Source organism: Vespa mandarinia, chromosome 22 (genome assembly GCF_050613455.1).
Source record: "Vespa mandarinia isolate Hongniang chromosome 22, ASM5061345v1, whole genome shotgun sequence".
Classification (NCBI taxonomy): domain Eukaryota; kingdom Metazoa; phylum Arthropoda; class Insecta; order Hymenoptera; family Vespidae; genus Vespa; species Vespa mandarinia.
Genome location: NC_140831.1, coordinates 3,652,501 through 3,680,329, shown reverse-complemented (window position 1 = coordinate 3,680,329; position 27,829 = coordinate 3,652,501). Strand labels below are relative to the sequence as shown.

Here is a 27,829-nt window from a genome sequence, read left to right as displayed (position 1 = left end):
CTTTCGTCCAGGAGCTTTCGTAGTTTTACCATTTATATTTATACGTGAGTCTTATGACATTAGTCGGATCTTAAGAAACGTCTAAATCTTATAGTAACTAGTCATCAGTCATTATTCCGTCAAGAATACGGGGATAATATAAGGGTGATATTCACACGTTGTCTCACACGATTGATCGATATGAATTTATCGATTACACAGTAATAATCTATTTACATGAAGTAGTAACTTTTATTTTGTTTTGTCAATCAATTCTAACGATCATTTTTCTCGTAGTTATTACTAATAACTCTTTTTTTAGGTCAATGTAATCACATTGTTGATACACGTAAAAAAATATGGCGTATAAAAACAGAAATTTTGAATGACCATATTTATTACGTATGCGCACATACATATGTGTATGTGTGTAATTTAATATTTCGATTAAATTTCAAGAGAAATTCTAATTTGATCAGTTATCTTTTTCCCTCTCTTTTGCTCTCAAACGAGCCGGATAACTTTTACTTCTAATTTAATAATTTCTAAATGACGTAACGAAGTTCCTTTTACCGAGCTCGTAGCCACTACACCACGTCTGGAAGGAAGCGGCTTTCGTGTTAATTGCCACTGTCTTTCGTCGAACCATTAATTACTCGGTCACCGCCCAGTGTCGACGTTCGAAAAGATCTTTTTCTATGGTGGTGCCACGCTGTCTGAGCACGAAATCGACATAAGGAAAAGGACCTCAATCGTCTCCTTTTACATTCTTTCCTGTCTCAACGATACCTTTGCCATTAAACTATATTACTTTAAAATTGCCAAGAAAAAAATTAAAAGAAAATTAAATACCATTTAGGAATAGGAAAAATATAGACTTATCACAAATTTCAAGTATTTTATGTAACGAGGACCGATAAATGTGCCAAAAAGATCTTGGAATAGATTTAAATACGCATCGATTACATCATACGACATTGAACGATCATTCTCCGCGTATAAATTAATTTTGACGAACGTCAGCGATTAATAACATCAAATTTAGAAAAAAATACTCATGAATATATTTGCATTACGATATATTAGGATAATTGCAAAAAGTATTGTCAAATATGTATATATTGTGAATATTATATAACATATTGATACATTATTATACATTATACAATATATAATATTGCATATTTTTAGTGCTATATACATATTCTGTATATTTTTAGTAGTATATACACATTTTGCATATTTTTAGTAATATATACATGCATATCTATAGTACATATTTACATATCGTATGTGCATAAACGTCATATGTTCCTTTAGTATTGATTGCACATAAACATCCGCAATTTGGTAATAAGTAATGATGAATATTATTTTAGAAAATAAAACATACTAAATATTCAATAGAGAAACTATAGTAAATAACTAGCGAGAAAACAAAATGATACAAATTCCGTATCAAGGAAAGAAACAAGATAAAATAAAAGAAAAAGTCTAATTAAGCGTTCATCGAGTAATCATAGAAAATGAGGTCTCCAACGTAAACAGGTTAACAGATTTTTCAAGTTTCAACTGGCCTCCTAAATCATAAATTAATATCGTCTCTGAGATATTTTACAAACTATATTTGCCATAAATCAAAATATACATTAAAAATTTACAGTAACTTCTTTCAAGATCTACAACGTGATTTTAGCTTGCGTATTCATTGTTACTTATTTCGAACGAACCACAGCTCGTGAGGTTCTGCCTTTTATACGGATTATAAAATTTGCATAACAACGAAGTCTTCACTGTTTTTTCAACACCTGTGTTACACGCGTCTGCTGAGTTGCGCTGCAGGGAAAGAAGTTGTTCTGTGGCAATCGTCATGTAGTTAAAGAATAAAGTGGAATGAAATTAAATGCATGTTTTTTCTTAGATACGCGATATCTGCATTTTATTTGCACATTATAATAGTAAAAAATATTTTATATAGACTAAATAAAGAATGATTTGAGAAGCTGGTTAAAATAAAATCAAATCTCTTTGAAACGGATGTAGATATAGTTAGTAAAGTATAAAAAAAAATTAAGAGATTAGTTATTCGCCTACTAAAGATACTTGTTAAAAAAAGAAACAATGAAATATTTGTTTCACATGACGATTCACCTTATTTAGAAAATTAATAATTGTTATCTTCTAACAATAACGGCAGATTCGATCACTCGTATTAAAGAAAAGAAAAAAAAAAGATAATGATATTAAAGAAAAAAAAAAAGATAATGATTACCAAACAATTAAAGGACGACTCTATGTAATCAAGCAAATCTAAATATCGGAATTCTCTCGAATTCTTGTGTTCTTTTTTAGAAATGATAAAGAGAAGAAAAATGCGAGAAGATTTTCGGAGTGAACGATGACAGATCGATCTACGAGTTATTTCGAACGCTCTCGTTTTCTGTGATCTCTTTTTTCTTTTTTTCCTTCTTTTTATTTTTTTTTCTCTTTCTTTTTTTTCACCTCATACTCCCGGTTTCTTCCATTTATTCTTCCTCATCTTCTTCTTCATCTTCATCTTCATCTTCTTCTTCATCTTCTTCTTTTGGACATTGGATCAAGTCGTGTTCTGATCTTCGTTCGAATCTCAAAAACGATTCACTGTTTTTTCAGGCACTCGACAGGCCCTGCTCTCGATATTGGAGGCTCTATGTTTTCTTAAGCAGCGGGCCCACTTCCTTATTGCCACGAAAAGAGATAGACTGCTAGATAGAATGAGAAAGAGAAAAAAGACGAAGAAAGGTAGAGAGAGACAGAGAGAGTGAGAGAGAGAGAGAGAGAGAGAGGACGCATTGGTGCCATACTGTCTGCCAAAGACTAGCATTAGAAGAATAAGAGACACTATTCGTAGCCTCAGACGTCAAAGCATTGCTGATGTTAATCGTCTGCTTCAAAAATAGGTTGTTAAATTTGTCATTGAATAACTTATTCACACCAATATATGATCACTGTACATGACAGATATTAATTATCTACAAATATGTAGATAATTCATTGTTAATTGAAAATAAATCGATTTTTGTAAAATTGCGATCCAATTTTTTATTCTTTTTCCTGACAATCCAAATCTTTTATTATATATTTAAACATTATTATAACATGATAACTGTTTTACTTAATTATATATGTAAGTAATTACATAGTTTATGGAAAATAGAGGAAAAGTTTGGCCTTGCCGAAGGAGAGGAGAAAAGAAAAAATAAAAAACGATATTTCGTAAGAAAAAATAGTAAAAAAAGAAATAAAAAAAAAAAGGAAAAAAGAAAAAAGGGAAAGACAAAGGAAGGAGCGTGGAGCGAGTATCGTCCATACTCGATGGGTTTCTTTGTTTTGTATGAAAACAAAGGCCTGGGGTGATGGAGCGTGGCATCGTGGTATAGAATATTGGCGACCGGGTCAAGTTGGTTCTCGTGTCTTTTTCCGTCTAGCACGTTCGATATGGTTGACAACTTAAGATTATACACATTATACTTTATAGGTTTTCCAGGACGTAACCTTTTTTCTCTTTTCACGTTTCTTCAATAAGAAAGAAAACCGTCGACAGTTTGAAAAATTTTATCCTGCAATGAAAGAAGAGAAAAGAAAAGAAAAGATAAGAATCGATGACAATTCTAAAAAAAACGATTATTAATTGTTCTAGACGTCAGAGGTCTTTGAAAACGTTTTGTTAAAAAAAAAAAAAAGAAAAACGATAAAATCTGAACGATTAATTTATCGTGAACTAATGAAAATAATTAAATGTAGACATTTGTAAACACGAAGTAAACAAATCCAAAATTACAATCGCAAATATTTCTCTAAATTATCTCTGCTACAATGAAGTAGCAACATTTTTTAGAAACACAACGAAATCAAAAATATCGTCAAAACGTAGTTTCTACGAAAATTGACAGTTACTTTTACAACGTCTAACTTTAAAATTCGTTTCGATATACAATATACAAATACAAATGTACTAATATACGTAAACATTTAATTAACTCGAACGCACGAGTTTTACCTCCTTTCGTTTATATTTAGCCTATAGTTATTATGTTTCTTAAAAACGTCGACAATATTTTTTTTTTTATTCTTCGTCCTCTCTTTCCTCTTAAACCGATCGTAAATTCGTACAATTTATCTAATTCCTTGATTCTGAAAAAAAAAAAAAAAAAAAAAAACATAACGCATCCAAAGTAAGTACCCGAAACATATAGTAAAGAGCGACGAAAGGATGGTGGCTCCTCGCGAGAAAAAAGAGAAAAAGGATGGGAAAAAAAAGGAAAAAGAAAAAAAGAAATACGAACACGGACAAGGATTTCTTTTCTCGGATGGATATTGAGACGTAAATCAAGGGGCAATTAAAATTAGCGAATGCTTCGCGCTAAACGCTCGCTTACATTTATCTGTCCACGGTTCTTTGATGAGTTTTCTCGAGAAGGCCGAGGTTAACCATAGACGACCCCTCCCTTTTTCACCATCTCTCTCTCTCTCTCTCTCTCTCTCTCTCTCTCTCTCTCTCTCTCTCTCTTTCACGCTCCTTCTTTTTTTCTTACATACGGATGATTTTCGGCATTCGCGGTCTAGAGGTTTACGCATATCCGTTGTCGCTTCTCTTTGATGTGTGTTCACCGGTTTCTTTGCCGCCTTTCTGCTTTCTTGCCTTCCTGCCTCTATTCCTTTCGTTTCCTCACTATACGTTCGACGATCGTTCGAGTTCGCGCCTGCACGTGGCTGCTACTTCCTCGAACACATTTTAAAAGACTCAATCTCTCTGATTTCCTTAAGTATCGATTGATTTAAACCATTAATTTGATTAATCGATTAATTTGGACATTGCGAATAAATCAATTGAATCGATTAAATTAAGTCCGAGTTAAGAGAATAATGAAATTATTTACTAATATAATATATCTGATCTATCTAAATTAATATACCTATATTATATACGTACAAATACGGTTAACGATAAAATATTTTATTACAAAAATATTTTTAATATATTCGAATATTTTTAACAGATACAAATTTATATTTAAACGAATAACTCAAGTATTATACTTACTAATATTCATGATATATTTATTTTTAATATGATATATTACCATTGAAATTTCGTTGAACTTTATTGAATATTTATAAACGATATGTTCAAAGAGAGAAAGTCGAGATATATAATGGCGTTTAAACGCAGCAAGTTCTCGAACCTTTGAAATTTCTTTTAACGTGCTATACAATCATACACGTTGATACGTGCACGACAATAAACTCTTCATCTTCAAACGGCCACTATTTCGCGAATTAAAATGAAATTAGGTCAAAGAGTTACGGGCGATTCCGTCTGTTAAAAAATTCATCCTTTAAGTAAACCGAAAGGTCGATCTTAAAGTCGCACATTCGGCCTTCTGCAAAATTGTTTCTGTCTGTCCCTGTAGGTCTTGAAAGGGGATCGATGTTTTGACACGACGCCACAGTCCAAGGATAATCCTTTAAACGAGCACAACGGGTGGTCGTCGCGAGTCACCTTGCTTGCAGGACCTGCTCGAGCCATCTTCTCTGAGGACTATGTTAATCCTAAAGGTCAGAACGGATTTTGCTTCTGAAAGTCCTTCCTTTTCTCGTATATGAATTTTCTTGAATATTGTTAAGTGAAAATCCGTTCTAAGGGGTCTTTGGTGAGGTTAGTCTTGCTTGCCCTTTAGCTTTTCTATCCATTCCTACGGATTTACCTTTGAAAAGAAGGAAAAAAAAAGAAAAAAAAAGAAGATAGAAGTTCTTCTTTGCAATTGACATTTTGTTGCAATTAATAAGCACGCTTACGAAAAAAAAAAGATTCTTTGAATTGCCAAACGATTAATTGTTATTGGTATGTAATTGACTATAATATAATGATCGAGGTTAATTATATCTAAGAAGGAAAATAATAGATACTTTTCTATTCTAATAATTAGTATGATTGTTATTGATACAGTGAAGATAATGAAATTAATGAGAACGATATAACTTCAAGTAATATAAACCAAAATCACTACTAAGAAATTAATCCTATTAACATAAACTAGATTTTCATGTAATACACGATAATTCCTGATTACTTTAAAATTAATTCGGATGATATTTTATTAAGAAGAAAACAAAATCTTGATTATGCATAATAGTTTCAACGAATGTATCACGTAAAGTCGAAGTATAAACTTTTCCAAATTTTTCTTCTATTAACGAACAACGTTTTCATTGTTTCGAATTGACACAAGGTACTAAAGTTCGTAAGACGATTCCCTTGTGTGACTTCTTACCATATACCAATTTTTTGAATAGAGATTCGACTGTCAGAAAAATAAGAGATAGATAGATAGATAGAGAAAAAAGTGATGAAAAACTAGCATATGAATCGATTCGATCGAAAGTAGTCAGGCTCGGGGATATTTTAAAGTCATAAGTTCGCTTCGTGCGATGTCATAACCCTTGTCAATTTGTTGAAGGTCGAGGTAAAAGAAAAAAAGGGGAAAAAAGAAAAAGAAAAAGAGGAAGAGAAAAGGAAAAAGAAAGAAAAGGAAGAAAAGGAACTATGTGGGTCGTCCTCGTTCCTTGGTTCCTTCGAGAGTTCAAATCATCTGTAGTAAAGCTTTGTCTTAAGCCGTTGGCATCCGGTTCCGGCCCTTATCTTACGTTACACATGTAACCTTTCGTACTATTTGGCCCATTGTTGGCCACATGTGCCTCGTCTCGAGAGGTTTGCTTATGTTGGCCCCATCTAACATAGCAAAGCCATGCTCGGATTTAAGTGTAAACTTTAAGCCGTGCATACGCGATAGTGAAATCTCCGAAGACGTTTCTATCTAATCGGTTGTCTTTGTATCACGAAACGATTTGCTTTATGGTTAACCGTTACAAATATATTTTCTATTTAATGAAAATGACAGAAAAGAGATTTTTTTTCTTTTTTCCTTTTATAGAATTAATAATCGTCATAGATAAATAAATAAATATCAATGAAACGATCGAAATTACGTTGTAATGTAATTACATACATATATCGAAACAATATAGGAATATAATTATGTCAAACTTATTTTACTTTATATTATTTTACTTTATATTATTATCAAAGTTAATTTTAATTTCAATTTTAAATCTCTATTCTTAAGTCTATATAAATCTATGATTAAATCCGTAATTCTCGTAATCGTATTTATATCTATACTCGACCATTCAAATAACATCGACACCTAAGATTTTCTTTTCCAGTGGCTCATGATCAACGTGAATCAAAATCTCCGAATGGGATAAAGGGAGAAAGAAATAAAAAAAAAAAAGAAAAAGAGAAGGAGACAATCTGAATAGAGATAGCGATTGAAAAGAGAAAGAGAGAGAGAGAGAGAGAGAGAGAGAGAGGGAAAGAAAAAAAAAGTGAAAGAAAGTGTCTTTTTGTGAACGGTGCAAGGTTGGCAGCCAGTGCATCACCTTCTAATAAACGAGTAAATAATTTCGGTCACGTTCCAGCGATGGAGCAACGCACAATGGCACCTCTCCTTAAATAGGATTATATTAAGCTGTTTCACTGGCGATGAATGGCGAGTCAAATGGAGGATCGTCGAGGATGTTTTGGTAGGCGCGACTACGTGGGCCTACGGCCGATGTTACGGCCGATGGCACGGACTATGTGCTGTTGCTGTTGCTGTTGCTGTTGCCGTTGCTGCCGTTGCTGCTGCTGTTGCTGCTTGCTACTTCTGCTGTTGGCTGTACGTTTACGTTGCTAAGGTGCCATCGTTGAAGAGGAGGAAGTAGACGGTTGACAGGTGAATGGTCCTGCCATATCTCGATGCTCACCCGTCCGACCACCTTCGAGCGGTTTTCCCACATTCCGCGATATTCCTTTCTCTCCTTTTTACTCACTTCTATCCGTTCTCATAGCTGCTTCTCGTTTTCTTCTTCTTTTTTCTTTTTTCTTTTTTATCTTTTTTTTTTCCTTCTTTTCTAGATACAACGGAAGGATGACCGTGACGACTGGATCCCCTGTAAAAGAGATTGTTTATTGTTAAGAAAACGTGAAACAATATTTTTCTTATCTCTTTCCCCCGTCCCTCCACTCGCTCCCATTTTTGACAAAATTTTCTTTTAAATATATGTACGGTTGATTCAAGTTTCTTTTTTTTTCTTTTTTTGCTTTTTTTTTCTCTTTACCGAAAAATTTTTGTTTGTTATTATTTGATGTGAAATAATAAATAACTTTTATCGTTACGAGCATAATTTAATCTCCATTCCCAAAATGTTTCTTTATACGGATACCGCATCTGTCTATATATATAAACAATGTATATCTGTTATCGAATCCAAGTACATATAATATTATATATTTATTATTATATAGATACATGGATATTATTATTACCGTATTATTATTATCGTTACTATCATCCTGATCATGTCTATTGATATATACCGAATATGTTTCATATGTTTGATGTGATAATGTGTGTAATATTTGTTTTGGTTAGTTATTTAAATATGACAAAAAAAACTAGTATATTTAATCGTTAGACATAGAAATAAACATTAGTTTTATTAATATGGAACTTTGTTTAATACATTTATATCGTTTTCGAATTTGCTTGATACTGATCATTTCATGAGATCTTAGAGTCTATATAACGCTGAGCTTAGAACCCTGAAAATCACTAAATAATTGACCGCATTTATCAATAAAGGATTAAGAATTCGACAGCAATTAGTTAACGATCCACGTTTATCCAAACATTTATATTACAACTAATTAATAATCTTTTAATACAGCGTTTTCTCAGACTACGTTCCCCACAATATATTATTTATTATTTTAACAACGATTTTTAATAATATTAATTTTCTTTAATCAATATTATTTTTATTATTTTCATTAATACCTCACCATCCGATAAAATAGTCAAGATGTATCCTTGCCGCAGTATCGTCTCAGATAAAGTTTATGCTGCTTTGATATAACAAAATACTTACAATAAAATTATTGCTAAGGTAATTTTCATTATTTCTCCGAAGAGAGAGAGAGAGAGGGAGAGAGAGAGAGACCTCGTAGACTATTTTCGAGATTCGTTTAAAAAGCCCGCCGCTGATCGTTCGTTCCCGCCTGTCGTTGGATCGCCCGTGCTCTTTGTCGTCGAATTATTTTAGCGGCCGATATTTCCATCCTTACTGCCACCTAAACGGAGCTTCGAGCCAAAGTAAACAACGCACCGAAACGTGCTTCTTCTTGCTACCTAACCCCACCATCTCTCTCATCTTCATCCTCTTCTTCTTCTTTTTCTCCTTCTTCTTCTTCTTCTTCTTCTTCTTCTTCTTCATTTTCTTCTTTTTCTTCTTTTTCTTCTTTCTCGTTCATACTTCTCTTTCTTCTTCTCCTCACGCATTGTTTGCTTAATTGTCCGAGTACCATCGCAAATACGTATTCATAGATAGGGCCTTTACGAGAATGGCACTTTTACTACAGATCACTTATATACATTGTTAGAACAATAAAACCCGTTAACATCTTATCTTATTCTGGCATAAATTCTGATATGTTCATTTTAATGTCTATCATAATTCTTTTGAAAGACACACACACATAACAACATACAAAAACATATTCTCGACGATATATTAGTCTCACTTAACAGTATTTTATATCGTCGGCTAACTAATTTTACAAACGGATTAAATAAATTTTGAAAAATCGAAAGCCAATATGACCCTTGTGTGGCAATAAGCAAATATGCATGTATACTTAACTAATTAAATGTTTATAAAAATATTGAACGTTTATTTGTTAAAATAATAATTGATAAGACAGTTAACAAGACGGACTGGTTCGATAAAATCAGAATCGAAATAAATTGAATAACAATTTTAAGATTAAAATGATCGAAAGTTTAATTTTTATTTTGCGCGATCTTTCGCGTTGAAGGACTTTCATTCGTTTCTTGAGCTCGCAGAAATTCGGATAGGACATCGCATAATGTCGTCACCGAACATTTCGATTAACGTCTACCTCGTAAATCGCTCGTTCGTCGTGTTGCTGTAGGTCGTCTGGCACGCAATGAGAAAACAAACAAGCGATAAATCAGTGACATTTTAACAGGCGACGGTCGATCGAAGTAATATCGAAGGGCAAATCGAGCTGCCGCGAAATCCGCCAAAGAAAGAATAATACTGGAAGCTTACTCGATCTGAATCAATCGATCGACGAGTAGGTAGGATATGTTTTATAGTCGAGGTGCCAAGTTGTCTAGTTGCCTTGATATGTCATCGAAAAAATAACAATCCTTTCGAAAGGAAAAAAAAGACGTCTTCGTTGTACTCGCGTTTCTTATCTTCCTTACCAAACGTCCTAACTTATATACCGACATAAATAACTCGCGCGATGAATGTGAAATTATCTATCGTATCAAGTTTAAAATTATGCATAGAAACGTGCTTTCGATAATAAAATTATTTTGTTCCATCGAGAAACGAGTTCATCCATTCATTGAAATTATTCAGAAACCACGTTCTCCATTCTAACGATTAACATTTTATCTAAACGAACGAACAACATTGAAATGTAATATTCATCGTTCGACATAAATGTAACCAAATTTGAAATAGTAAGGATAACTATGTAATGAATTTCGTAAATAAACTATAAGTAAACTATACCTATTTATTTCCTCGTATCAAAATATAATTCAGCATTGAACATCCTATATCCTGTTAACCTTTTTTCAAGATCTCTAAGATAAAAAAGAAAAATGAAAACAAAAAAAGAGAAAAGACGATTTCTAAAAAAAAAAAGAAAAAGAAAGAAAAAAGAAGAAGAAGAAAAATTCCATCGTCCGGTAGGATTATAATAAGTATAAAAAGTTAAACATAGCGAAAGATGGCGAACGATTTGAAAGCTCCGCGTACCGTTCGACCGACAACTCAAGTCCATCGTCCGTGCGCTTACATATTCTATCGATTATTTGTATTATAAGCAAGAAGGCTGTCCGCTGAGTCGTCGCGCATCAAGACGAAGGTAGCACACGGCGGCACTCGTAATTCGAAGTAGGCTTGCAGAATGAGGAGGAAGCTATCAGACGGAGAAAAGGAGAAAAAGAAAGAGAGAGAGAGAAATATATATATATATATATATATACATATATATACATATATATACATATATATAGAAAGAGAGAGAGAGAGAGAGAGAAAGAAAAACGAAAGGAAAGGAAGAGAAACGAAATACCATACGGTCCACTTCGCTGTTCAAGACTTCCACTCGAGTCAAAGGCTCGAGCTTCTCGCGTCATGAATGAAAGCCCGCAGCAGTCCGACTCTCGAACTCCGGAGTCCTTCTCCTTCTCGGTGTTGAATCCCTCTCCCGTTCCCTCCGAGTCCTCGAAGAAGCGAGCTCAATGGAAACTTAAGAGAGAAAGAGAAGGATAGATAGATGGATAAGATGGGTGTTGCCCACAATAAAAAAATTCTCCTTCTCGCCGGTGTGCTGCGTCACATCGAACGGAGACATATCCCCTGTCGAGAAATAGAAAGAGAAAGAAATTTTTTGATACGTACGAGAATGACTCGCAGTTCTCGTTTGAATCCTCTTTGAAAGATGTTACTAAAGAGAGAGAGAGAGAGAGAGAGAAAGAGAGAGAGAGAGAGAGAGAGAGAAAGAGAGAGAGAGAGAGAGAGAAAGAGAGAGAGAGAGAGAGGCTAAACAATGGAACGAAAAGATAGAAGGAAGAAAGTCGCTTAATTCGAGCGAAGATCTAATTAGATATCGCTCGACAGGCTCCTACAAGCCAGCCAATTTAAACGTTTGTTCTTTCACACTTATAACGAAGAAGATAAGTCTCACATGAGGATTCACAAAAGAATAAGTCTTCTTGTAATGCCATCGTAATTCAATCGTTTCTGTCGTCGATGATAGCTCGGTTCTTCTTTTTTTTTTTCTCTTTTTTCTTTCCTTTTCTTTTCTTTTCTTGTACTTCTTTTTTTTTTCTTTTTTTTTTCTTTCTTTTCCAATATATCCTTCCTCCTTTCGATCGTCACGGAGATCATCGATCGATCACGCGACGTGGCTTTTATTCTCAAGCACGCGCATATTTCTGCATGGGAGTTCACGAGCTGTTGGAAGATATGTATACAATATGCGCGCAAAAATATACGCATTTTAAGAATACGTAATGAGAATATCGATAAAACATTTTTTCTTGTTATTTTTTATTTTTTATTTTTTATTTTTTATTTTTTATTTTTTATTTTTCTTTTTTTTCTTTTCTTTATTTTTTTTTTGAAGAAACCTTTCATAATATGTCAATAGAAAAAAATAAGCAAAAAAACAAATTTCGACTGAAAACTAATTCTGAGTTAATACTCTTTTATTAATACTTTTTCAGTAGTGTAGAAAAAAAGAACAAAGAAAAAAAGATTAACAATCGAAACATCAAAATTGTAGATATTAGTGTGAAACCTGTGGTTTTTTTTTTAAAGACAGATATATTCAATTCGACAAAATCGATATACTTATTATCTACCAAATAATAATAATTATATTATTATTTAATTGAAGAAATATCGATATAAATTTATTAAAAAAGGTTATTAATCAAAGGTTCAGTGACTCATCTTGGTATTTGATTCTCTTTCATTTTATTTAATATGCATGCATGTAAGACAAACATAGATAAGACAAGATATACATACATATACGAATTATTAAATTCATCTTTCTCACGTTCTTCATTTTTTTACGAATAATTTCACAACAATAACTAAACCCTTTGAAATCATCACGAAGATCATCGATCGATCATACGACAAATTTTATATATATGCGTGAGTGCGTGCGTGCGTACGTGTTCATCCCATGGAAATGATCCAGAATACGTTTCAAGGAAAAAGAAGCGTTATATCGATCGGTCAACTCGAACATTTTCCCGTTGACAGTAAAAGCTTTTGAGGATGCCGGCGAAGGAAAGGACCGCCGAGATTTAAACGTCTTCCGTTTCGAAGGCGGACGTCTTTCCATCTTTCTCTTCTGCTCTCTCTCTCTCTCTCTCTCTCTCTCTCTCTCTCTCTCTCTCTCTCTCTGTCTTTCTTCGTTTCCTCTTTTCGCATCGTCTGCTCTCTCTGTTGCTTCCCTATCAAATGGTTCAACGCCTCGGAGTACGAGTGTCTCATGTCTCTTCGCTGGCTTTCTTCCTTCCTCTTTTTGCTTCTTTTAGCTCATAGAACCCGGGAGCTTTCAAGCCCCATTACCGTCGCTTTCAAGCGATCCACCCGTTCGACGAGGCAAACCAGTCCCCGCGCAACCTAATGAGCCCTTTTTTCTTGCTCTATTATTGGCAGCAAACGAGAGAAAAGAAGAATCGCGAAATGTCGGAGAAAGGAAAAAAGAAAGAAAAGAAAATTTGTCGATTTGCCACATCTTCGTTTAAAAAAAGAAACAAAATTTCTTTTGTCTGACCTCACACGAAGTGATTCACTCTGATATTTGACGCTTCTTGATTTTATTTAATATACATATAGGATACTTATATACGTATAGCGTATTTACTTTGAACGAATTATATTATTCTCGTTTGTTCTTTATTGGGCCATTTCTTCGTTATCTTTTCTTCGTTTCCTTTTCTTTTCCTTCAAATCTAAAATTAGAATAGAATTTGCAATTTCTTTTGATTAACACCGGTATAACACCTATATAAGCATTAGTTTCGTATGTGAAACCAACAATTGTTAACAAAAGTGTTATGTATATTATTTCTTATCGATAAGGTAACGGTTTGAAAAAACAATTCCGTTTTATTACCATATAGATTTCTTCTTCTTCTTCTTCTTCTTCTTTTCTTTTCTTTTTCTTTTCTTTATTTTTATTTTGTTTTACCATTGGACGTATCCGATGGTTTGTCGATAAGAAAATTTTGATAACAATGGATTAATTAAGAACGAAGTAAAATAATATGGTATATAAAACAGTATTTCGAACGTATCGATGCGGAAGTATTTAACAGCTGAAAATGATTGTGCGAATTCATATTTATTAATCGTACGTATACGACGATAAAATTTATCGTCGGATCTTTGAGAAGTTGACGGCCGATAACGTTGGAGGACGCGCGACGTTCTGTTTATTGACCTCGAGTCAAAGCGCGTCAAGGTTCCTACGGACGTTGATCCGACTAATATCGATGATTCCTCGTGTTTGGATGATTCCTCACTCGCATCACCACTTCCAAAGGCCGCGTCACCCCTTGCAAGTGCGCTCCTAATAACCAACACACGTCGGTGCGTCGCTTTGGATCAACATAGACCATTGCCAGGATCAACAAGATGCCGTTACATTTTCGATTCCCAGCCAAGAAGGCGCGACTATGGTTGCGCGACGGACGACCTAATCGAGCTCACGTTCTTCGATCGAGCGAGAGACACCTTAAAGCCACTTAATTAGTTATTGAAAATTAATCATTTTCCGAATAATTTTTTCTCTTTAACGATTATTTTCACGAATATTCTTTATCGATCTTATCTTTATTCGATTATACGAACTCTTCGACTAATTTCAACGTTTTAGATTAATTTTATACGACTAATGCGATATCTCTTAATAAATAATACATATTTTTCTTTTCTTTCTTTCTTTTTCTTTCCAAACGATAGTCGTCATTTTATAAGAATTCGCCTCGTCATCGACCCTACTACCTATATTACGTCTTCGTGCATTCTAATGAGCTAGTAATTGAAAAGAATTACGAACCTTTGTACGATATATAAAGATTCGAATTTCGCCCTCTTTTCACCTACGCTCTTCGGTTCAGAGCATAGTCATCAGACAGGAAGAAGTGCTTTCTTTCCTGCCTTCTCATCCTAAACGTAGGTAGATATGTATATATATACATACATACATATATATATATATATATATATATATATATATATATATATATATTTAACATGGCATACCTATCTCAGCACATTCTGCTAGTTATCCCTCAGAGAATACCACTATCTTCTTTCTATTAATTCCATTTAATTTAACGGATTCTGTATTAGATAAATATACTTATATAAAGAAGAAAATAAGTTAAATTAATCCATTAGACCTAAGTAAAAATAATAAATTAAAGAATTAATTCGCTTAATTAATATATAAGATCGACGAACTCACTTATATGTTCTCTCCGTCTCATATGTCATAAGATTTTTTATAGATATTAGATATTTTTTTTTAACAAACTGTTTACTAATTTTATGCTTTATCATATTCATGATATTTTCGTATATTCTGGCCTATTTAATCTTACAAATTGGATAAAAGATCTACAATCTTCTTAAAGTATATTTTTGGAATTTCTCTAATTGAAAATTACAATTAATTGACATTAAATGTGATTTAAGAATGTAAAACGAATTTTAAAACAGCATTAACAGAATAACGTCGAAATTCAAACATTCATTAAATATTTAATATTTAACTTCTCGAATAAAGTTTATAAATGAAAAGTTTCAAATTTTTATTAAATTCAAAATTTACAGAATACAATTTTATCCGACAAAAAATACATTTTTTTTACTTCTACTTATCAATGCATAAATACCACACGAGTGTATTCTCTTCCGTAGTTGCTTGTAATCGTTCGAAAAGAAAAAAGATGAAAAGAAAAAAAGAAAAAACATAAAAGAGAAAACAAGTACAATCGACTTCGTTAAAAGAATAATTTCGAATAACTAAACGTTATCTATACCATCGTCGTATAATTCCAACAATATAAGCTGCGAAACGGTTCTGTTCGCGCGAGCCCGAGTTATGCGAACTCACGACGGTTTCCGTTTTTCGAATCAAAGAGTGGGGGAAGAAAAGAATGAGAGTAAGAGGAAAAAAAATTCTTAGACATTCTGTAAGTGCATACGATTATTTCGAGAAGTCAAGGCGCCTCTAAAGCGTACGCATTCGTTCTGTCTCCGTGCTCGTCTATTCTCTGACGGATGCTACTAACGAGCATCCTCGACGATTGACAAAATATTCTCAGTACGCTCGACTCTGTTAGTAGGTATATCTGGCACTGAAGCGGAACATACAACCATACTCTTTCTCTCTCTCTCTCTCTCTCTCTCTCTCTCTTCTTCTTCTTCTTCTTCTTCTTCTTCTTCTTCTATTCCTCTTTCCTCTTTTTTCCCATGCGATTCCTCGAGACCTGCTCCGAGCATATGACATCACGCAGAAAATAAAATACAGCCTATCACATAATAGCAAAATAATAATAGAGAGGGATACACGATTATAGATATAGGTCATAAGATTTGATATATTGTATAAGAGTTATGTATTATAGATACAAAGGCATTCGTTTTAATCTCTGTTTACTTATTTACGTTTGTATTGTAAGGGATATTTTAAAGGGAAATAATGAAGAAACCGAATAGTTGTATAACACTTCCTTCTTCTTATCAAACGAAAACAAATTTGTTTCGTACATCTTTTCTTTTCTTTCTTTTCTTATTTTTTCTTTCATTTCCGAATAATCGCGAATGATTTTAACGCGGAAATGAAAATACAAGTAAAGGACAAATAAGTAGAAGCATATTTTTTATGTTTTTGTAAAAAAAAAAAAAGAAAAAAAAAATAAAGGAACCATCATCACTACGGTCGATAAAGAAACAAGGAGATATTAATAAAGTAGAATAATAATAAAGAAAATGAGTCGGTAAGCGGGGGAATAACCATGCAAAATAGAAAATCGCATCCTTTTTGCGATACGCGTGAAAGGATTCCGACGTGCAGGTGGTTTTCTACGGATTTACGTTGGCCGTTGTTTTTAGAACAAACCGAGTCGCTTATACTCATAACAAGAAAAATATTAAATCACTGACGAAACTTTCGACCGAAGTATAATGTATCCTTCTTTTATCGACGATAACGAAACGAAAAATATAGGGAGGACATAGGATTGGATTTATTTTTTTGTATTTAATTAAATAGACTTAACAACTTAAATTATACTCTAATCGCTTGGAACATAGCATTATAATATTATAGAGCAATCGATATGAGTCAATTTATCGTTCCTATCTATGACGACGATGACGGATTTCTATAAATAAAATTCCGTCATGTATTAAATATATGCATTCATTATGAATTTAAAAACAATTGGCAATCACTTCCAGCACTTATAACAATAGATAAATTATATTTTTCTTCGTACTTCAGATAAAGCAAAGTAACTTAAATATTCGATAAACTGACTTATACCGATCCCCTGTTGCATCTATAATAATATTTCACTCGATCGTAAGTATTTATTAAATATTATTTTATTATAAATAATTAAAGATACACAAAAAAGCTTTGCACGAGTAATAAGATAAATAGATACATAATCTTGTTAAATCAAAAAAGAAAGAAAAAAGATGATGTGTCTACATACATATTATTTTCATCTTGAAAACATACTATTAAATATTAATCAAGTGTACGAAAAATAATTTTTCAAAAATCAGCATTATTTTAGACAACTCGTAGAACGATGTTTCCTAATTATCCGTTTGTTGTTAATAAAATATAAACGTATTTTTAACAAAAGACACAATGTAATAATCAAAATGTCTTATTACCAGTTAAATGGGACAAACGTACTACATATCTATCACCTATGTATGTATAATACGTACGCATACAACAATAAGCAAATTGCACCTGCGCAATCGTGTAACAGAATCGTTCTTCGAACGCGAACGATAAACATCGTGGATCGATCTGACGCGAGAAGTAAAGAGGCGAACATAATTGAAAACGGGGATAGTATTATATACTTATAGAGTACGAGACTTCGAATGAGAGAAAGAGAGAGAGAGAGGGAGAGAGAAAGAGAGAGAGAGAAAGAGAGAGAGAAAGAGCGGCATACCATAAGAATTTATTTATTTCCGTGTAACTGAACGTTTAGAACGCTTTTATCCTTACCATATACAACATATAAACACGTATATATACAACTCACACATACACATGTTTACGTACTAAATCCCCTTTTTCTTTCTTTTTTTTTTCTTCTTTCTTTTTCTTTTTTTTCATGTATCGTCTTAATGGATAGACGAACATTTGCCAGTCTATTGCCAGACTCTTTTCTTTGAGCGCCACCATGCACCATGGTCGCATCAACTGAGCATCCCTATCGTCTATTGCACGTGTGTATATATATATATATATATTTCAAGGAAAGGGAAGGAGCTAAGCCACATCAAGGACGGGCCGATTGAGCCATTATTACCTCACCGGTAATACCATTTTGAAGATAGAACGACCTGCGGTGCCGTTCTACCGTGACACCACAGGAGGCATTTGAGGACAATGCGTTTGCGTAAGGGAGCCCACGCTCGAGGCTGTTCGCTCGATTTACCGTAAAATCCTTCTGTACACACGTATATATATATACATATATGTATATATATGGGGTGTGCGCAGATCTTACGGTTACATTTCTATTATATCTATTGTGTCTACATTATTTTCTTTCTTTGTTGCAAATAAATTAAAAATGTGTTTCAACATTATCGATTATTTGTTTAACAAAATTAAATCGTCTAATCCGTCCAATAAAGCTATCATTTTATCCTTAAAAATAATAAGAAATTGTTTATAATGATGTACTTATTTCTTTGGAAGGATATAAAAACAAAGAAAGAAAAAGCATGTCAGATATCATATAACAAAATGTGATATAATGTGATAAATTATGTTTCTCTAAAATTATAAATAAATTCTTATCTTAATACCTATTTTATATACAGGATGAATAGTATAAAGTCGTATAACGATTACCTTTAACTAGTGTAAAAGTTTGACAAATTTTTAATTAGATAAATAATATTTGTAAAATATCATTGGTTGATGAAAACTTAGTTCATAAATTATTTTAAAAAAGTGGCATTTTTCAAATCTATACAACGACGAAAATTTGTAAGTAACAAAGTGATCATATTATCTATACATTTCATCCTGTGACCTACATCGTGGAAGATAATTACTTTGTTTTAAATCTGATCTCTTTCTCAAACATTATCATACAAATAAAATAGATGATTATATTTTAAAAGGCCAAATTGGAAATAGAACACCCTGTATATACGTACACGTATATATATATGTACATATGTATGTATATCTGTGTCTATATGAGTTTACACATTTTCCGAATAGAAGCGATGATCTTTTTTCAAAATCGGGTGAAAAGACGTCGAACGCTAGGGATAAACTTTTTCATCGGTTGCCAAGCAGAATAAAGAAATTTTCTAAAGTGCCGAATTTTTAGACGGATGCGTTTCGTAGATCAACACATTATACACAATATCGTATTTATTCATTTAACTCGATATTAAAACTCGTTAAATGGATTCCTCGTAAAAGCGGAACGCGAGGTGACGTACCGTACGGGGGTTGAACACCCTAAAATTAGCCCCGTAGGCGAAACGAGCGAGTCGACGACGCTCAGCCACACGCGGCGAGTACGTGAAAAAAATGCTTACATTATCATCCGTAATTTTGTAAACGAACGGGCCGGTAGTCGAAGCCATCCCGTGTTCCCGCGCGTTGCGGGTGGCCCGTCTCGAGAATTAAGACGCATTTTTGGGGGCCGATGGAAAAGTGGGTCTCGCGGAGTCATGTAAACACAACATGCGATATATGTAACCTGCTACATGACGACGACGATTCCTTCCGCTCTAACCGCTTGAACTTCAGACCTCTTTCAAACTTTACTCGATATATCGTATTATAATTTTTCTTCGATTTAAAACTTTAAAATCGAACAATTTAAGATAAAATTTTTAATTATTTCTAACGATCGACCAAGAATCACATTTAATCAAGCAAATCTTGTTTTAATAGTTTAACAATGAGAATGACTCTAAATATCGTCAAATTATGATTAGCCGAATTATCTTTTAAAAATTCACTTGCAATTTATCTTTTAAAAGTCACTTGCAAATGTTAAAGCAAACTTTGTCCTAAACCATCCTGAATCAAACTGATGTAATAAAAGAAAATATCTACATATTAATTAAATTTGTAATTATCAGAAGGAACTATCTAACGACCTAAAAGGAAAACGTAATCGTGGAGAATGAAATTTTCGTGGGCGAACGAACAATTTAACGCGTAATACCGTGTTTGATGTTCGCGCTTTCGAACAACGACGTCGCTATTTATCCTGGCTCTGATCAAAGCGCGGCTCAAAGCGACCTCACATTTATAATACTTCGCGACGAAATCGCCCGTCGAATCGCTCATTGAACGATTTATTCGCCGTCAGTTTTTATTTCGGTACTCCTGCTAAAAATGACTCGACCATTCGATAATAATAACGCAAACGAAGGATAAATATGGCCATGAGAGTGTTATATCTATCTCGATGAAAATAAAGTTATAATTAACGATATTCATTTATAGAGAAGATATTCAGTTTATCTTTTTATCGATTAAATCGGCCAATATCTAATGTATAGGAAGAAAAAACATTGTTTCAATCGGTAAAGTGACTTATTTATTATTAGATCGTTAAACATTAAATATATCCGATTCCGCAATATGAATTTTCTAAAGCAAATGCTTCCACGTGTACGGATGTGTGAGACATCATTTCAAAGCTTGTTGTCTGCTCTATCAGATCCGACCTTCATTTTTACATATTTAACTTTATCTTTAAGCGAGTACTATTCTTCTAAAACAACGAATGTTCATAACGTCGTAGTATTAACTGTTTGAAGAAATTCATTCGGCGAAGATATTATAAACGTGTGTACTTTATTATAAAAAGTTGACGATATAAAAAGTTTAAGGATAGAGATGAATATCTCTTGAATGGAAAAAAAAAAGAAAAAGAAAACTTGGAGAACCAACGAAGACTCTCAACGACGAGATCTAGGAAGAATCAGGTCTAATGGAACAAGTGACAAGCTTCAAAATGACATTTCACACGTTCACAGACAAAAAAACATTCGCAAAATAAAATCTACCTCATCGCCAGATAATATGTACTAAAAAAAATGAGGCACTTCATACGTAACGACTACATATATCTACGGAATATTTAGACGATCTAGATACTTTACAAGAAGAAAAAAAAGAATGAATCAATACCACGTATACATTATAAATTATACACTACTATATATATATATATATATATATATATATATATATATATATTAAATACTAATATAGCAAGTACTTATTATAGTAACTACTAGATAAATCATATATCACTGTAAATTATAGATATTATTTAAATTCGTAAATTATAGCAGTTTAACAAGACAATGTGATTACTAATTGCATAATCAGAATTAAATAAGAAAAAGATCCAAAAAATATATAATAATCCGAAAAAAAAGGTTATCAAAGTAAAAGCCTGTATCCATCGTTCTAACAACGTCAATCGTATAATTTTCGATTTTCTTTTCGTTTTTTCCAGCGGTTTACTTAGCAAAACGTTTCACCCAAGTAAAAACTCTCTACCGTAACCGTCATTTGTACAGTTTGCCAAATGTTTTGCTTTTCGCACATACGCATACCGCACTCCAAAAATATTTACACCGGTAAACCGCTTCGAAGCGATTTTCACAGTGTTGCAACGAAGAGAATGAGAGAACGGGAGAATGGGAAAATGAAAGAGAAAGAGAGAAAGAGAAAGAACAACGCTTCGTATCCAACAAAAGCTGCTATCGATCGCGAATGAACGTTCACTTACACGCGTTGCGCGAATACGACCCAGCCATTTTTTTACTAACAATCGTTCACTGTTTTTTGTTTTACATGAAATTCTCGAACGATACGAGCTCGGTGTTATTGTCTCTTCGAAACCGAACGATGTATGTATGTATGTATCTACATATGTAAGTATGTATGTATGTATATAACTCTAACTCATTCCACCTGTTACTTTTTTTTACTGTTCTTCGTTTTTATTTGCAAAGTAGACGAGGCACTTTGGCTATTAAATATTGTCATTCAAGAGATATGCATGTTTGTGTATCTTGTCGGTTATTCGTAGGACTCGAAACTTGAAAAAATATCGTCTATCTATTTATGTAACCGTCTCTTTCTATGTAATTCTATTTTAATAGAAAAACGATTTAATATCGTCGTATATTATTTGTACGTGATATTATTTTATTAGATCACGTAATTCTAATTGTAATAATTAGATTGATAGATTTTGACGGATTGAATTTTATATATTGCCATAATACAAATGTTTCTTGTTCAATTTATTATACTAAAAATAAAGAACGTCCACTTGGATACCTACTATTAAAATTTAATTTTTTTTATAGATTATGAGGAACATAAAAACGTAGAAATAGTTTATAACTCTCTTCATGTGGTATTTTAAACAATATAAGGGAGATAATGTTATAAACAGAAAACGAACGGTTCAGTAGATACATTTATCTTTCTTTTCTTTTCTGTTAATAGCCTAACCGTACAAATATTTTTAGTTACAATACAACACATTACAATAAGTAAACTTACATTCATCATATATCCTAATCATTTGAAAAATACATAAACGATAAGTTACAGAGATAATATTACCAATATGAAAAAAGTATATTATTTTTCTTATTTCCTGATTATAAAATCATAAATAACCATATTTTCGTTAAAACATTATTTAATGAGGCGATAATAATTGAAAATATTATCACTATCATTTACATAGATATACAATCGAACAAAAAAATTCATTCATTATAATTAAATGTTAATGTCACATTATATATAATTTATTTTTGTTAATTTTAACTCTATCGTATCTTGTTTATCTTATTACTCTCTTATAATTTCTTCACTGTATCACTGTTATTCTGAATAATCGTATATTCGCATTAAGGTTATTATCAATGTTTATTTATTAATTAATTAAATATATATATATATATATCCATATATCCATGTTAATAGATATACCTACAATAATATAAATTTATATCCATCTCCTTCTATTGTATCATGCTCTTTCTCTCGTTAGACCACATACTATGGGACGAAGCATAAACGCGTGGCAGCGTTATATCTCCCTTGAATCTCTCTTTCTCTCTCTCTCTCTCTCTCTCTTTGAGCACCAACGCGATCCCAGTTTTGCCGCGGGTCTCTGGGAAATAGTACACCTGTCATACTTCCTCCCCTGGACGAATAGACGACGATGAAGCAGCCCTTTCTGTCTCTCTCTCTCTCTCTCTCTCCCTCTCCCTCTTTCTATCTTACTCTCTTGTCTCTCACTCTATGCACCACCCTAACTACCCCCTCCTATTCTTTTCCTTCTTTCTACCCATTCTCTTCAATTCTCTTTCCTTTCAGCCATCCTGCATTCACTTCCGCTTCCCCTTCGAGCTTTTCCCACCATTTTGTCTCCGTAACATAAGTTTCTTCGTCCGCCATCGCGTTCTACGCTTTCCTCCTCTCTATCCCCCGCGACCTACCTTAATCCTCCTTTCTCTCCTTTCTCTCATCTCTCTCTCTCTTTTTTTGATAATTTACGATTTATTTTCATAGGCTTTCGTCGTCATTACCTTTTTTTCTTTTACTTTTTGTTTTTCTCTTTTTTTTTTTCATTTTAAAACAAATTGTCAAAGGATAGAAAGGAAAAGATGTTGACACTATATAATAACCGAGTTTCTCTATTTCGTAACAACTGACTTCGATTTTTTTTTCAATGTTTATAAAAAAAAAAAAAATTTGAATATCATGTTTATTTGCACTTTCGACAATAGATAAGTACGATTTGATAAAACAATGATATGACATATTAATATTCGTATTTTTCCTACTATCGACATAATATAATATATATATATATATATTTTTTTTTATCGGCGTAATGGAATATAAATTTTTTTTGATTTCTCCTTTTTCGAAAAAGAATTTTCTGATCGTAAATGCTATTAAACAAAATCGATACCGAACCGGAAAAGAGGGTTAACACTTAGTTGTTACAATAATATCGCTACAATCGTAGATCAATAGAAATGCCGGAACCGAAATAATTTCAATTTGAAGTTTCTTGATTATTTTTTCACTTCTTCACTGATCGTTTTTCAAGGGAGAGCGAGAAAGGCTGACTTACTCTTTTCTTTCTTTTTCTTCTTCGATTTCTTTTTCTTCCTTTTCCTCTTTTTCTTCTTCTCTACCATGTCGTCGTCATCGTCGTCGTCGTAGTTAGACACGCGTACGTTAATCTCGCGGAAAGAAATATTTGTTTAAGTAAGACGCCCCCTTTTCTCGCTCTCTCTCTCTCTCTCTCTTTCTTTCTCTCTCTTCTCGGATCTCGTTTGGAATTAATGATTGCACGGTACCACTAATACGACCACGGACGATTATGGGGCTTCGAAGGGAGAACGACATATTGGCCGACGTCTGGTATGCAGCCGTCGAGAGGAAAATTACTTTTGGAACGAATCAGGTAATTAATCGCTCCCTACCGACACCAAAAGTAACCCTTTTCCTTAAGATCGCGCGTGTGAACTCTTTCTTTATTACATTTCTTTTTGAATATATGACATATTTATTTCCGCGATAATTATATAATTAAATAGGTATGTGATTATAGCTTCAAGATAAAGATCATTTGTTCGATCAGATATATATCTATAATTTATATTTCCTACTTACGTAAATCGTCTTCTTTTTTTATTGTCGATTAATTCTAATCTTTCCAAAATAAAACAAATTAGTTTTAGTCGTGTATTTTATTCGATGTCAACGTTCAAAAAAAAAAAAAGGAAAGAAAATTTCTAAAAATTTTTTTTCAAGAAATTACTAGAAATAGCTATGGTAGAAATGCTATGGTAACTATTGTTAAAACGAATATTCCGGATACCAAATACCTGATTATCCGGTTCTTTCTTGACACATAAAATATTACTCGTGTCCTAATCGATCTGTCTAGTTTCCCATTGTTTTCCATTGTTTCCCATCATTAAAAAAATTATCAGGTTAATGGAAAATAAAAATCTGAAAAATTTATGATCGTACTTGTATGGATCATAGTGTTAACTTTACTATTAATTTTGAAAGAAATATTGTTGATTCAAAACATAGACTATTTATTACCTATAAATTGTGATTTATTGATATTTCTAATAAGAAAAATAAATATATCTTATTCGAAAAAAGGAAGAGAAAGTAACAGTTTTATAGTTTTATTATCGTAAGACAAAGACATAAACTGTTTGAAATATTGTAGATTTACCAGAAACTCAAACAAAATATATCTGGTATATCCGATGGGTCAGATAATAACATCTCTAATAAGTATATACATTTGTTTGTGCATTAAACCGTAATAAAATTGTATTCGTAACAAAGACGAACCTTTTTTCTTTCTCTATAGTTCGTCATATTTTCTTTGTATTTAACTCTTAATATATAAAAAAATGACTATATTGAATTAATATATTGGTTTTATCAGGTTTAAATTAGTTCAGGTTTAAATTAGTTTATCAGATTTAAATTAGTTCAATATATATATATTATTTCAATATATATATTGAACTAATTTAAACCTGAACTTTTGTTAATTGTATCAAATATATGTTGACATTTAATAACAATGTATTACATTTAGAAAGATGAACGTAAAATATGAGAACGAAAGGTAAGAAATAATAATCGATAGATAAAACATTGTCAAGAGATAGACCGGCTGACCGAAGGACTTTAGAAAAGGGGCTTTTCGTTTACCGATCGACGTAGAACTTTGTGTCTATCGAACTAACGGATTGACGGGAGCCCGGAACGCTTTCAATCCCGTATTATCCGAAGCACGTGTTTCGGCAGATGCGCTTAAATCTTGCCTCGAGCAAAAACTACCACGATTGTCGAAGCCCTGCGAAATCATTCGAAGCGTAGAACCACAAGAACAAACTACTTCCCGACAATTTCGAACATGATCCAATGAGTAAGTACAATTTTTCTTTCTATTCATATATATATATATATATATATATATATATATATATATACATATATATATATATGTATCAAGTCATGAATTGCATATGCAGAATACAAAAGTGAGTTTACGATTACTATGCAACGCGTTCAATAATTTAAGAGAACTAAAGTAAACAAAAATATCGTAATTATACTAATCTTAAAGGTATGCGAATGCAGCCCGCATATCAAATAAACTCTTTTTGTTTACTTTAACTTTCTCATCCCGATAAACTTACTACTACATAGTTCGGTCTTCCACTAAATCTAGGATAAATTTCACGAAAGACTCGCATAAGGATGTTTCGAAGAAACTTGGAAGAGGTGCATCGAATACTCTGGATGTCATAATGCGCGAACGTATTTACGATTACGCTTATATCACGGCGAGTGAATCAATAAATACCCAGGCTGACGCGATACAGCAGCGCAGGATACATACGCATATACTTACCTTTCACGAATCCACCCACAAAATACTAGCCGTCGAGATGGAGTAACATTTCGCAGATTGTAGCCGCTTGCTGGCTGCCGGTCGACGTATCAAATGGGTCAGCATGAAAAGCGTTATGTTACGCGCTCTGGCCTTCCTTCAATGTCTCGAAAAACGATAAATTCGACGATGAGACTCTGCGAATGAGAGTGTTACCACACGAAAATAATTCACCGTCGTTTGTCACTTTGACGTTCTCCATGTTCAATTCTCAACGTTTTCGAACAATGAAAACTTTCGAGTTTAGTTTTAGTTTCGAAATTTCATCGATTCTCAAAATTAGATCACCTTTTTCTGATTCGTTAATCTTCTATAACTGATTCATTTTCACTATAAAGAAAAAAAAAAAAAGAAAAAGAAAAGTACAAATGTAATAATATTTTAGAGATAATTCTATAAGTAATAAATAAACTAAAAACGAACATCGTCAGATACACACGATACAATGAAAATGATTATAGGTATAGCGAAAGAGGAATGATTTACGTGAATAAATTTTATTCCGTAACGTTAGTTTTTCACGTAAAATCACAACTCTTCCATTTGTACCATTCTAATGCTTTTGCAATGGGATAGTAAAAGAAAAAAAAAAAAAAAAAAAAAAAAAAAGAAAAAAAAAGAAAGAAAAAAGACAGAAAAACGAACGATCACATTATCTTATACCCTCTCCTTCACACAATTGTTATTTAAACTTTCATGTTAAAGGTTAAACTCTTTTTTTCACCAATTAATAGATTGAATTAAGTAGAAAACGAAGTGCCGCCATTTTACCGTTTAACCTTATTGTAGATAGGTCGACAAATGATCTATGTAGATATTATTATTCCTCTTCTATGTCGAACAAAAACTTGAACAATTTTTTTTCTTTTTTTCTTCTTTTTTTTTTCTTTTTACTTTTTTTTTTCAATCGATTCGCAACGGAAACGTTAGTCTCCTGGAGCGACGCCATTAAACGATCGAGAATTATATTGTTTTCTCAGCCGTTTACGTAGATTCAACGGCAACACCTTGCTCGGACGAGTATTTTTGCAAGAAAATATCGGGGCGCGACGTATGTATGCGAATTGTATCAAAATATTGCTTTTCAAAATACACTTTCGTAAGTCGCTTAACAAATGCATCGTGTGTTTTCAACGATGACGCTTTTACATTCGAATTAACCGACACCAAAACATTGCATTTTATAGCGAATTCTGTGCATACGATCTATCTACAGGCAGGATAGATTTTGAAGATTCGTCGCGTTTTAAAAGACGAAAAAAAAAACATAAGTATATTATATAATATTTATATATATATATATATATCTATATATATATGTATATGTGTGTATGTGTATATCTATGTATGTG

General features: G+C 32.7%; 1 protein-coding gene across 2 annotated transcripts in view; it reads right to left on the bottom strand.

Moving 5' to 3' along the window:
* Positions 1 to 7,360: 7,360 nt before the first annotated feature.
* The window catches only part of croc (forkhead box protein crocodile), a 26,520-nt gene continuing 6,051 nt past the window's right edge, over positions 7,361 to 27,829 (bottom strand). For both annotated transcript variants that reach the window (XR_004840005.2, XR_004840007.2), the window contains exon 3: positions 7,361 to 8,013. The gene's annotated coding sequence lies outside the window, so the exon portion shown is untranslated. The remainder of the gene's footprint in view (positions 8,014 to 27,829) is intronic.